The 12630-nt window shown below is 38.0% G+C and overlaps 1 protein-coding gene across 1 annotated transcript in view; it reads left to right on the forward strand.

Moving 5' to 3' along the window:
- The window catches only part of LOC146673524 (uncharacterized), a 272508-nt gene that overhangs the window by 62674 nt on the left and 197204 nt on the right, over positions 1–12630 (forward strand). The window lies entirely within an intron of this gene.

The following is a 12630-nucleotide window of genomic DNA, read 5'->3' on the forward strand; positions in this document are numbered from 1 at the left end:
ACAATACATGAACCTCTCAATAAACAAAATATATGCTCGGCTTAAATGACAAACCGCTATTTTACACAGTGGAACACTTATTTTTAAACAAAACCGATGCAGTTCGCCACTGACAGTGCTTACCTTTGCACATCACAGTAAACACTGAACCAAGATGGCGCCCACGCGAACGAGAAATCTGAACTACGGTGTCCTGCAGAGGACAAATGGTCAAAAATACTAAAATTTACAACATATGCAGCTCAACAGCGACACCTTGTGACTTATTCCAGTCACTACCTTACATATACATAACGTCTTACCTGACATTCAGTTCACCGGACACTCATACTGAATCACCAGCCCATATAAATGAAAAATAAGTCCAGCAGCCAACCAAGAGTCATCACGAAAGACTAGGGGTGACACGACAGCGTGAGCGGGCCTGGGTGTCAGCCAGCCCGACCTGGGTGGCAGCCAAGCCGCGCTAGCCAGCTAGCTGCCATGCGGCGGTGAAACGTGAGCGTGAGCCGGCCTGGGTATCAGTCAGCCCGGCCTAGGTGTCAGCCAAGCCGCCCTAGCCAGCTAGCTGCCATGCGGCGCTAGCAGTAACATCGTGAGAGATATGGGACTTCTTGATAAAATATGGGACTTCTTGATAAAACGAGCAGATATTTGAAGTTTACACCCCTACATTCTCGCCTGAAAATAGGGGAGGCTGTCATAAAGTTCAACATCAGTAACTTAGCGCGCACAACTGTATAGAAACTCCGTCGTGCTAGCTAGCACGCAGTACAGTTATTGTAACTGTCAGCACAACGAAAATAAACTACACCTAAACTCGGTTTATATCTGACCCAAATAGAGTGCAGTTAATAACGTCTTACCTGAAATTCAGTTCACCAGCCGCCTGCTTCTCCTGCATTGGGTTTCCCATATCCACGATTGAGCTCCGCGTTAGCCACCACCGGTCGATCGGTGTTTCTTTCCCCGCATACGAGGGGAAGAGACATATACCGGTGGCTAACGCGGAGCTAGCTAGCCACCGGTATATGAACAACTCAGTTATTTTTTCCACATCGACCAGCATCATCGGCCCATATAAACGAAAAATAAGTCCAGCTAAGACAAAGACTGTTTGCGGAGCGATCGGGGGTGAAAGGAGTTAGAGACGCCTCACTGAAAGCCAAGCCTGGGTGCTTTTGAGCGAAGCGGCGCTAGCTAGCCGAGCTAGCTAGCCGGCCGGCCAAACTAGCTAGCCGGCTAGCAGCAACATCGTGAGAAATCTGTTGCTAATATGGGATGTTTTGACAAAACGAGCAGATATTTGACGTTTACACACCTACATTCTCACCTGAAAACCGGTCGATCGGCGGCCGCCTCACATGTTTCTTTCCCCACATATGAGGGGAAAGAGACACATACCGGTGGCTAGCTAGCTCCGCGTTAGCCACCACCAAACAACTCAGTTAGTTTTTCCTCATCGACCAGCATCATCGGCCCATATAAACGAAAAATAAGTCCAGTGTGAAACAGTCGCTTGGCGAGCGATCGGGTGGTTTAGCGAGTGTCAGCCTCTTAAGTTTAAGACAAGCCCGGCTGCTTTTTAAGCGACGCGGCGCTAGCTACCCAGCTAGCGTCAGTACACAGGAACTACTTCCGGTAGTTATACAAAATAAAAGCGTCCCCCATTATAATCCGCTATAATGCTCTTATTGTGAAGGGCAAGCGGGACGCCATACTTCCGCTGTGCGCGCCGTTGATATATACCTTGGCTTTACATTAATTGTGAGAAAACAAAACAAACAAATAACTCACCGTTGAGTCGATTGTGAGGTAGTGTAAAGACGAATGAATCGGCTGGGTTATTGCACGCTGTCAACTGGTCTGTAGTGTAGGATTTGTCGATATCTGACAAGTAGGCCAACCACAGGGACACAGCGGCCGCCTCGCATTACTCCCGACATACCACTAGAGTGAGCCAGCACACCACAAATGAAGTTTTCTTGTTCTCCATTCATTTCAATGGGAAAAAACTTGCATTAAAATATTCATATTTAAAAAACTATAGAAGTAATAAACACCAAAAGTCATAGCAACTCATTCCAGCTCCAGCCGCACACAATGATATATCATATGTGAACCTTGTCTCAAAACTGTGGGGCGAGTTAAGGTCCAAAATTTCAGGCGGAAAAAGAATAATAATAATAATAAATCCGAGCAATAGTAATAAGTGTGCCTTCGCATAGGCACACTTAATAATAATAACTAGAAAAATTTGCATTTCCTGCGAAAATGCAGTGTGGATGCTTAAAGCTGAAGCTGTCTGCAAAAAGTAGTTGAAAAAGCTGAAAAGTTGCAGAAATTGTAAAAACTTTGCAGAAGCAAAGGAACATTGCTAAGATGTAATAATTTAGCAGAACTGCAATATCTTAGAGGAAACATAATACTTGGCAGAAATACAATAGCATAGCAGAACTTAGCAGAAATATTGTAACTTACCAGAAACATAACTTCTCAAAAATACAAGAATTTAGGAGAAATAGTATAAGATAACAGAAAGAATATATTTAGCCAAAAATACTTAAACATTACAGAAACACTATGATTTAGAAAAATAATACAACATAGCAGAAATACTGTGATATACAGGAGACACTGTGATGAACTATGAATATTGTAATTTTAAATTAATACTATGTTTTAGCACAAATACTATAATTTGACAGAAATACTATCATTTGGCAGAAATACTATGTTTCAGCACAAATACTCTGGTTTAGCACAAATATTATAACATAGCAGAAATATAATTATATAGCAGAAATGCTATATTTAGAAAGAAAAATATAATATAGTAGAAATAGTATGATTTAGCAGAAATACAGTATTTAGCACATGTACCAAAAAGTAGCAGTAATACTATCATTTAGCAGAAATACTATGATTGAGCAGAAGTACTAAGATGTAGTAAAAGTACTTTGATTTAACAGAATTACAATTATGGAGGAGTAATACTTTAAAATGGGAGAAATAGCCTAAAGGGAAGAGTATTTGTGCCATGGAGTGTTAACAAGAATGTGAGGTCCATATTAGAAAAGCTGGTAAAATCATAAAAGTTTGCAGAATTGTAATAAATGATGAATATGAATTACTGGTCTGTGACAGTGTATTAATTTGTAGGGAAAAAAACATGTTGACCAAGGTGGAATCGAACCCACGATCTTTGGCTTGCAGACCCGTGTCATTACCAACTGCGCCACTGGGAAAGAGAGCAGCCGCTTTGGAAAAACAGGGTGATGAGTAGTCAGAATTAGATCGCGGTGAGAGGCGACAAACGCCGTTTTTTGGAGTTACAAAACGTTGTGTAACTCAAAAACTAGGTGGACTAGAAGCATAATTCTTGTACTGGGTGAATCAGCGGACTTTGGTGTACTTTGACTGCGATTTTCATTGCTCTATGTACATCCGTCGCTGAGATATGACGAGAGAGGAAACGGAAAACCTCAGATATGATTGGCTGGCTGGAAGGCCGTGCAGGCCCTGATATGTGATATGTGTCTGAGTCCTAACAGAGGATTGGCTGCCTGGCAGAAATATATAGAAATAGTATGATTAAGCATAAATACTACATTTAGCAGAAATACTATATTAAGCACAAATCCTATAAAAAGCAGAACTAGTATATTAAGCACAAATCCTATTAAAAGCAGAAATAGTATGATTTAGCACAATAGTAATAAGTTAAACAGAAAAATTGGAAAAGCAAAATGGACAGCTGAAAAAATGCTGAACATGCTGAGGGTCCCTCAAATATACTTGTTAAATGAAAAAAAATCAGCAAAAAAATCTATAACAGCCACACAATCACAAATATGTACACATAAGGAAACACACATGCACAGAGAGACACACACACAAGATCCAATTCAGTCACCCAGTCTAAATATATTGAATTTGAATCTTAGAATGAGATCATCCCATTAAAAGGCTTTCTCTCTCTCTCTCTTTCTCTCTCTCTCTGTCACACACACACACACACACACACACACACACACACACACACACACACACACACAGGGAGAGAGAAGTAAGTTTCTAGGTCAGCCTGGGAGCAGCTGAATTTGAATCCACCAATCAGAGAGCCTGTGCACTCTTTCCCGCCAAAACAGGTGCATCTGTTTACACACGCAGCACAGAGAGAGGCACAGGATTTTTGCAGCCTATTTCTCATAGTGAGGACTCCCCTCAAACAAATGACCATAATTTCCTAACCGTAGGGGCTAGAAGGGTCATTCTTACACCGTTTTGTTCAGAAGAGATGGGGGAATCTTCAAGTGTTGACAATTTATCATTAAAATATGAATTTTTAGAGATATATGACATGGATGACTTGTTGACTTAGAAGCCACGAATTCCCCAATATGCAAATTTGAATACCTGGAGCCCACATACATGATTGGCTGGCTGGGAAGCTGTGCAGGCCCTGATTTGTGGATTTGAATTCCTCAGCCCTCAGATATGATTGGCTGGCTTAGAAGCCATGAAGGCCCCAATATGCAAATTTGAATGCCTCAGGACACATATATGATTGGCTGGGAAACCGTGCAGGCCCTGATTTGAAAATTTGAATGTCTCAGTCCTCACAGAGGATTGGCTGCCTGGGGACCTGGCAGAAATATATAGAAATACTATGATTAAGCATAAATACTACATTTAGTAGAAATACTATGTTTTAACACAAATACTATAAAAAGCAGAAATACTATATTAGGTACAAATCCTATAAAAAGCAGAAATACTATATTAGGCACAAATCCTATAAAAAGCAGAAATACTATATTAGGCACAAATAGTATAAAAAGCAGAAATACTATAATTTAGCAGAAATACTATGTTAGGCACAAATCCTATAAAAAGAATAAATACTATAATTTAGCAGAAATACTATATTAGGCACAAATCTTATGAAAAGCAGAAATAGTATGATTTAGCAGAAATACTGTATTTAGCACAAGTACCGAAAAGTACCAGAAATACTATGATTTAGCAGAATAGTAATAACTTACAAAATTACAAATATGGAGGCATATTGAAACAGAAATGCACAGAGGGACACACAAACACAGGCTCTAATCCAGTCAACCAGTCTAACTATATTCAATTTAAATCCTACAATGACATGCTGCCAAATAAGGGCAGGGTCCTCTCTCTCCCACTAAACACACACACACACACACACACACACACACACACACACACACACACACACACACACACACACACACACACACACACAGAGGGAGAGAGCTGCCGAATTTAAATCCACCAATCAGAGTGGCCGTTTACATTTTCCCGCCAAAACAGGTGCATCTTTTTACACACGCAGCACAGAGAGGCACAGGATTATTGCAGCCTATTTCTCATAGTGAGGACTCCCCTCAAACAAATGACCATAATTTCCTAACCGTAGGGGCTAGAGCGGTCATTCTTACACCGTTTTGTTCAGAAGAGATGGGGGAATCTTCAAGTGTTAACAATTTATCATTAAAATATGAATTATTAAAGATATTTGACTTGTAATTCACCATAACTGAGTAGAGCGAAGCAAAAACTGCCTTGACTTGCCCTCAAACAACGCTTTGTAACTCGAAATCTATTTGGAGTATCGATATCATTCTTTCACCGTAAGAGACAGCAGGCTTTGGTGAACAATCATGGAAATTTTCAGGTCTCTGTGGAAATCCAACAAAAAGTTATGACGAGAGAAAAAAGTGGTTCATTTCCAGAGTTTGAAATCTGAAGAAATCTGAGCGAGGGACAAATTTCCTACCCTCAAACAAACATAATTCATGGCCAAATGGTAATAGGTGAGAAAACAATTCTTGAATTGTGAGCGTCAGGAGTGTCTGAAGATATACCAGGACAAGCCTCATGTCTTAACTTTGCTTCGTTAAGGAGATATGACGATTCGAATATGCCTCTCATTACAGAAATCCAGCGATGATTTTGAACAAACTCTCCATTGACTTTGTATGGAGAGTTTTCTGACCTTGTGTTGGTCTGAGGAGATTTGCCAAAATTCTATAAATCCCACAACAATGATAGTGACATTTTCTGAAAGCCAGCAAAAATACCTACGTTTTGATGTATAATTTGTGGAAGTTGAGTGAAAATTGAGCAAGTAGCAAGAAGTTGTTCGGACATGAAGTGAAAATTGCAAAACCTTCAGTGACACACTGGAAGCCAAGAGCATAGCAACCATAACAACGCATGTATTTTGTGAAAAATCACAATTGTGCAACTGAAAACTTTAAGAGGCATAAAAGTAAAATGGTAAAAGATTTGAAAAAGCTGAATCATACCTGAATAGCCCAATAATTTGTGAACATTTTAAAGTTTGAATGGTTGTTCTAGGTGAAAGTATGAGGAAGTAGTTAAGTTTCAAAAACAAGCAAAATTTAGCAGAATTTTGGAAGTTTCCCATTCATTTCAATGGGACAAATTAAAGGAAAAAAGTGGAATATTTTAAAAAGTATAATAGCAAAAAATAGCAAAAATCATAGCGATCATTAGCAGAAATAGCAGAATAGTTTAAAATTTGAACGGTGAAAATCGGCTGAAAATTGTGGAAGTAGTTAAGTGCCAAAAAGTGTACGGAAGCAACTGGAATAATAAAGTATAAAGAACTAGAAAAATTTGCATTTCCTGCGAAAATGCAGTGTGGATGCTTAAAGCTGAAGCTGCATGCAAAAAGTAGCTGAAAAAGCTGAAAAGTTGCAGAAATTGTAAAAACTTTGCAGAAGCAAAAGAACTTTGCTAAAATGGAATAACTTAGCAGAACTGCAATATCTTAGAGGAAACATAATACTTGGCAGAAATACAATAGCATAGCAGAACTTTGCAGAAATATTGTAACTTACCAGAAACATGATAACTTCTCAAAAATACAAGAACTTAGGAGATATAGTATAAGATAACAGAAAGAATATATTTAGCCAAAAATACTTAAACATTACAGAAACACTATGATTTAGAAAAATAGTACAACATAGCAGAAATACTGTGATTTACCAGAGACACTGTGATGAACTATGAATATTGTAATTTTAAATTAATACTATGTTTTAGCACAAATACTATAATTTGACAGAAATACTATCATTTGGCAGAAATACTATGATACAGGAGAAGTACTGAGATGTAGTAAAAGTACTTTGATTTAACAGAAATACAATTATGGAGGAGTAATACTTTAAAATGGGAGAAATATTGATACACACACACACATACACAGAGCCTAAAGGGAAGAGTATTTGTGCCATGGAGTGTTAACAAGAATGTGAGGTCCATATTAGAAAAGCTCGTAAAATCACAAAAGTTTGCAGAATTGTAATAAATGATGAATATGAATTACTGGTCTGTGACAGTGTATTAATTTGTAGGGAAAAAAAATGTTGACCAAGGTGGAATCGAACCGGCGACCTTTGGCTTGCAGACCCGTGTCATTACCAACTGCGCCACTGGGAAAAAGAGCAGCCACTTGGAAAAACAGGGTGATGAGCAGTCAGAATTAGATCGAGGTGAGAGGCGAAAAACGCAGTTTTTTGGAGTTACAAAACGTTGTGTAACTCAAACACTAGGTGGACTAGAAGCATAATCCTTGTACTGGGTGAATCAGCGGACTTTGGTGTACTTTGACTGCGATTTTCATTACTCTATGTACATCCGTCGCTGAGATATGACGAGAGAGGAAACAAAAGACCTCAGACATGATTGGCTGGCTGGGAAGCCGTGCAGGCCCTGATATGTGATATGAGTCTGAGTCCTCACAGAGGATTGGCTGCCTGGCAGAAATATATAGAAATAGTATGATTAAGCATAAATACTACATTTAGCAGAAATAGTATGATTAAGCACAAATCCTATAAAAAGCAGAAATAGTATATTAAGCACAAATCCTATAAGAAGCAGAAATAGTATATTAAGCACAAATCTTATAAAATAGCAGACATAGTATGAATTAGCAGAATAGTAATACGTTAAACAGAAAAATTGGAAAAGCAAAATGGACAGCTGAAAAAATGCTGAACATGCTGAGGGTCACTTAAATATACTTGTTAAATGAAAAAAATCAGCAAAAAAATATATATAACAGCCACACAATCAGAAATATGTACACATAAGGAAGCACACATGCACAGAGAGACACACACACAAGATCCAATTCAGTCAACCAGTCTAAATATATTGAATTTGAATCTTAGAATGAGATCATCCCATTAAAAGCCTCTCTCTCTCTCTCTCTCTCTCTCTCTCTCTCTCTCTCTCTCTCTCTCTCTCTCTCTCACACACACACACACACACACACACACACACACACACACACACACACACACACACACACACACACAGGGAGAGAGAAGTAAGTTTCTAGGTCAGCCTGGGAGCTGGTGAATTTGAATCCACCAATCAGAGAGGCTGTGCACTTTTCCCCACCAAAACAGGTGCATCTGTTTACACACGCAGCAGCACAGAGAGACACAGGATTTTTGCAGTCTATTTCTCATAGTGACGACTCCCCTCAAACAAATGACCGTAATTTCCTAACCGTAGGGGCTAGAACGGTCATTCTTACACCGTTTTGTTCAGAAGAGATGGGGGAATCTTCAAGTGTTGACAATTTAATATTAAAATATGAATTTTTAGAGATATATGACATGGATGACTTGTTGACTTAGAAGCCACGAATTCCCCAATATGCAAATTTGAATACCTGGAGCCCACATACATGATTGGCTGGCTGGGAAGCTGTGCAGGCCCTGATTTGTGGATTTGAATTCCTCAGCCCTCAGATATGATTGGCTGGCTTAGAAGCCATGAAGGCCCCAATATGCAAATTTGAATGCCTCAGGACACATATATGATTGGCTGGGAAACCGTGCAGGCCCTGATTTGAAAATTTGAATGTCTCAGTCCTCACAGAGGATTGGCTGCCTGGGGACCTGGCAGAAATATATAGAAATATATAGAAATACTATGATTAAGCATAAATACTACATTTAGTAGAAATACTATGTTTTAGCACAAATACTATAAAAAGCAGAAATACTATAATTTAGCATAAATACTATATTAAGCACAAATCCTATAAAAAGCAGAAATGGTATGATTAAGCATAAATACTACATTTAGTAGAAATACTTTGTTTTAGCACAAATCCCATAAAAAGCAGAAATACTGTACTATGATTTAGTAGAAAGACTATAATTAATCAGAAATACTAAATTTAGCAGAAATACTATATTAAGCACAAATCCTATGAAAAGCAGAAATAGTATGATTAAGCATAAATACTACATTTAGCAGAAATACTATATTAAGCACAAATCTTATAAAAAGCAGAAATACTATATTAAGCACAAATCCTATAAAAGCAGAAATAGTATATTAAGCACAAATCTTATAAAATAGCAGAAATAGTGTGATTTAGCACAATAGTAATAAGTTAAACAGAAAAATTGGAAAAGCAAAATGGACAGCTGAAAAAATGCTGAACATGCTGAGGTTCCCTCAAATATACTTGTTAAATGACAAAAATCAGCAAAAAAATTTATGACTGCCACACAATTACAAATATGTACACATGAGGAAACACACATGCACAGAGAGACCCACACACAAGATCCAATTCAGTCAACCAGTCTAAATATATTGAATTTGAATCTTAGAATGAGATCATCCCATTAAAAGGCTTTCTCTCTCTCTCTCTCCCTCTCTGTCACACACACACACAAACACACACACACACACACACACACACACACACACACACATACACACACACACAGGGAGAGAGAAGTAAGTTTCTAGGTCAGCCTGGGAGCTGGTGAATTTGAATCCACCAATCAGAGAGGCTGTGCACTTTTCCCCACCAAAACAGGTGCATCTGTTTACACACGCAGCAGCACAGAGAGACACAGGATTATTGCAGTCTATTTCTCATAGTGACGACTCCTCTCAAACAAATGACCGTAATTTCCTAACCGTAGGGGCTAGAACGGTCATTCTTACACCGTTTTGTTCAGAAGAGATGGGGGAATCTTCAAGTGTTGACAATTTAATATTAAAATATGAATTTTTAGAGATATATGACATGGATGACTTGTTGACTTAGAAGCCACGAATTCCCCAATATGCAAATTTGAATGCCTGAGACCACATATGTGATTGGCTGGCTGGGAAGCCGTGCAGGCCCTGATTTGTGGATTTGAATTCCTCAGCCCTCAGATATTATTGGCTGGCTTAGAAGCCACGAAGGCCCCAATATGCAAATTTGAATGCCTCAGGACACTTATTTGATTGGCTGGGAAACTGTGCAGGCCCTGATTTGAAAATTTGAATGTCTCAGTCCTCACAGAGGATTGGCTGCCTGGGGACCTGGCAGAAATATATAGAAATACTATGATTAAGCATAAATACTACATTTAGTAGAAATACTATGTTTTAGCACAAATACTATAAAAAGCAGAAATACTATAATTTAGCAGAAATACTATATTAAGCACAAATCCTATAAAAAGCAGAAATAGGATGATTAAGCATAAACACTACATTTAGTAGAAATATTATGTTTGAGCAAAAATCCTATAAAAAGCATAAATACTATATTAGGCACAAATCCCATAAAAAGCAGAAATAGTATGATTAAGCATAAATACTACATTTAGTAGAAATACTATGTTTTAGCACAAATACTATAAAAAGCAGAAATACTATAATTTAGCAGAAATACTATATTAGGCACAAATCTTATAAAATAGCAGAAATAGTATTATTTAGCACAATAGTAATAAGTTAAACAGAAAAATTGGAAAAGCAAAATGGACAGCTGAAAAAATGCTGAACATGCTGAGGGTCCCTCAAATATACTTGTTAAATGAAAAAATCAGCAAAAAAATGCACAGGGAGAGAGAAGTAAGTTTCTAGGTCAGCCTGGGAGCTGCTGAATTTGAATCCACCAATCAGAGAGCCTGTGTACTTTTTCCCGCCAAAACATGTGCCTCTTTTTACACACGCAGCACAGAGAGGCACAGGATTATTGCAGCCTATTTCTCATAGTGAGGACTCCCCTCAAACAAATGACCATAATTTCCAAACCGTAGGGGCTAGAGCGGTCATTCTTACACCGTTTTGTTCAGAAGAGATGGGGGAATCTTCCAGTGTTTACAATTTATCATTAAAATATGAATTATTAAAGATATTTGACTTGTAATGCACCATAACTGAGTAGAGCGAAGCAAAAACTGCCTTGACTTGCCCTCAAACAACGCTTTCTAACTCAAAATCTATTTGGAGTATCGATATCATTCTTTCACCGTAAGAGACAGCAGGCTTTGGTGAACAATCATGGAAATTTTCAGGTCTCTGTGGAAATCCAACAAAAAGTTATGACGAGAGAAAAAAGTGGTTCATTTCCACAGTTTGAAATCTGAAGAAATCTGAGCGAAGGACGAATTTCCTACCCTCAAACAAGTCCAACTCATTTCAGAACGGTAATAGGTGAGAAAGAAATTCTTGAATTGTGAGCGTCAGGGGTGTCTGAAGATATTCGGGGACAAGCCTCATGTCTTAACTTTGCTTCGTTAAGGAGATATGACGATTCGAATATGCCTCTCATTACAGAAATCCAGTGGTGATTTTGAACAAGCTCTCCATTCACTTTATATGGAGAGTTTTCTGACCTTGTGTTAGTCTGAGGAGATTTGCAAAAATTCTATAAATCCCACAACAATGATGGTGACATTTTCTGAAAGCCAGCAAAAATACCTACGTTTTGATGTATAATTTGTGGAAGTTGAGTGAAAATTGAGCAAGTAGCAGGAAGTTGTTCGGACATGAAGTGAAAATTGCAAAACCTTCAGTGGCACACTGGAAGCCAAGAGCATAGCAACCATAACAACGCATGTATTTTGTGAAAAATCACAATTTTGCAACTCAAAACTTTAAGAGGCATAAAAGTAAAACAGTAGAAGATTTGAAAAAGCTGAATCATACCTGAATAGCCCAATAATTTGTGAACATTTTAAAATTTGAATGGTTGTTCTAGGTGAAAATATGAGGAAGTAGTTAAGTTTCAAAAACAAGCAAATTTTAGCAGAATTGCTGAAGTTTCCCATTCATTTCAATGGGACAAATTAAAGGAAAAAAGCTTAATATTTTAAAAAGTATAATAGTTAAAAATACCAAAAGTCATAGCGCACATTAGCAGAAGAAGCAGAATAGTTTAAAATTTGAACGGTGAAAATCGGCTGAAAATTGTGGAAGTAGTTAAGTGCCAAAAAGTGTACGGAAGCAACTAGAATAATAATAATAAAGAACTAGAAAGCGAAAATTTCTGAAGAAATTTTAAGTGTGCCTATGCTACTGCCAATGAGTGTAGTTTGCTTTTAATGTGGTGCAATAAGTGCAGGTTGCCATTTATAACAATAGGGGGGAGCAATATGCAACATGAGCATAGTTTGCTATTTATACCACAAGAGGGAGGGAAATTGAATACAGCTGATTTTCAAGTTAAAGAAAAGTAAGCTGTATTGTGATCTCTGCTATATGCAGTGCAGCATACAGAGATGAGAGAAAGATGCTCCAGTT

The sequence above is a fragment of the Rhamphochromis longiceps genome, linkage group LG3, assembly GCF_057381845.1.
Source record: "Rhamphochromis longiceps isolate RC_006_pf linkage group LG3, R_longiceps_female_GT1.1, whole genome shotgun sequence".
Classification (NCBI taxonomy): Eukaryota; Metazoa; Chordata; class Actinopteri; order Cichliformes; family Cichlidae; genus Rhamphochromis; species Rhamphochromis longiceps.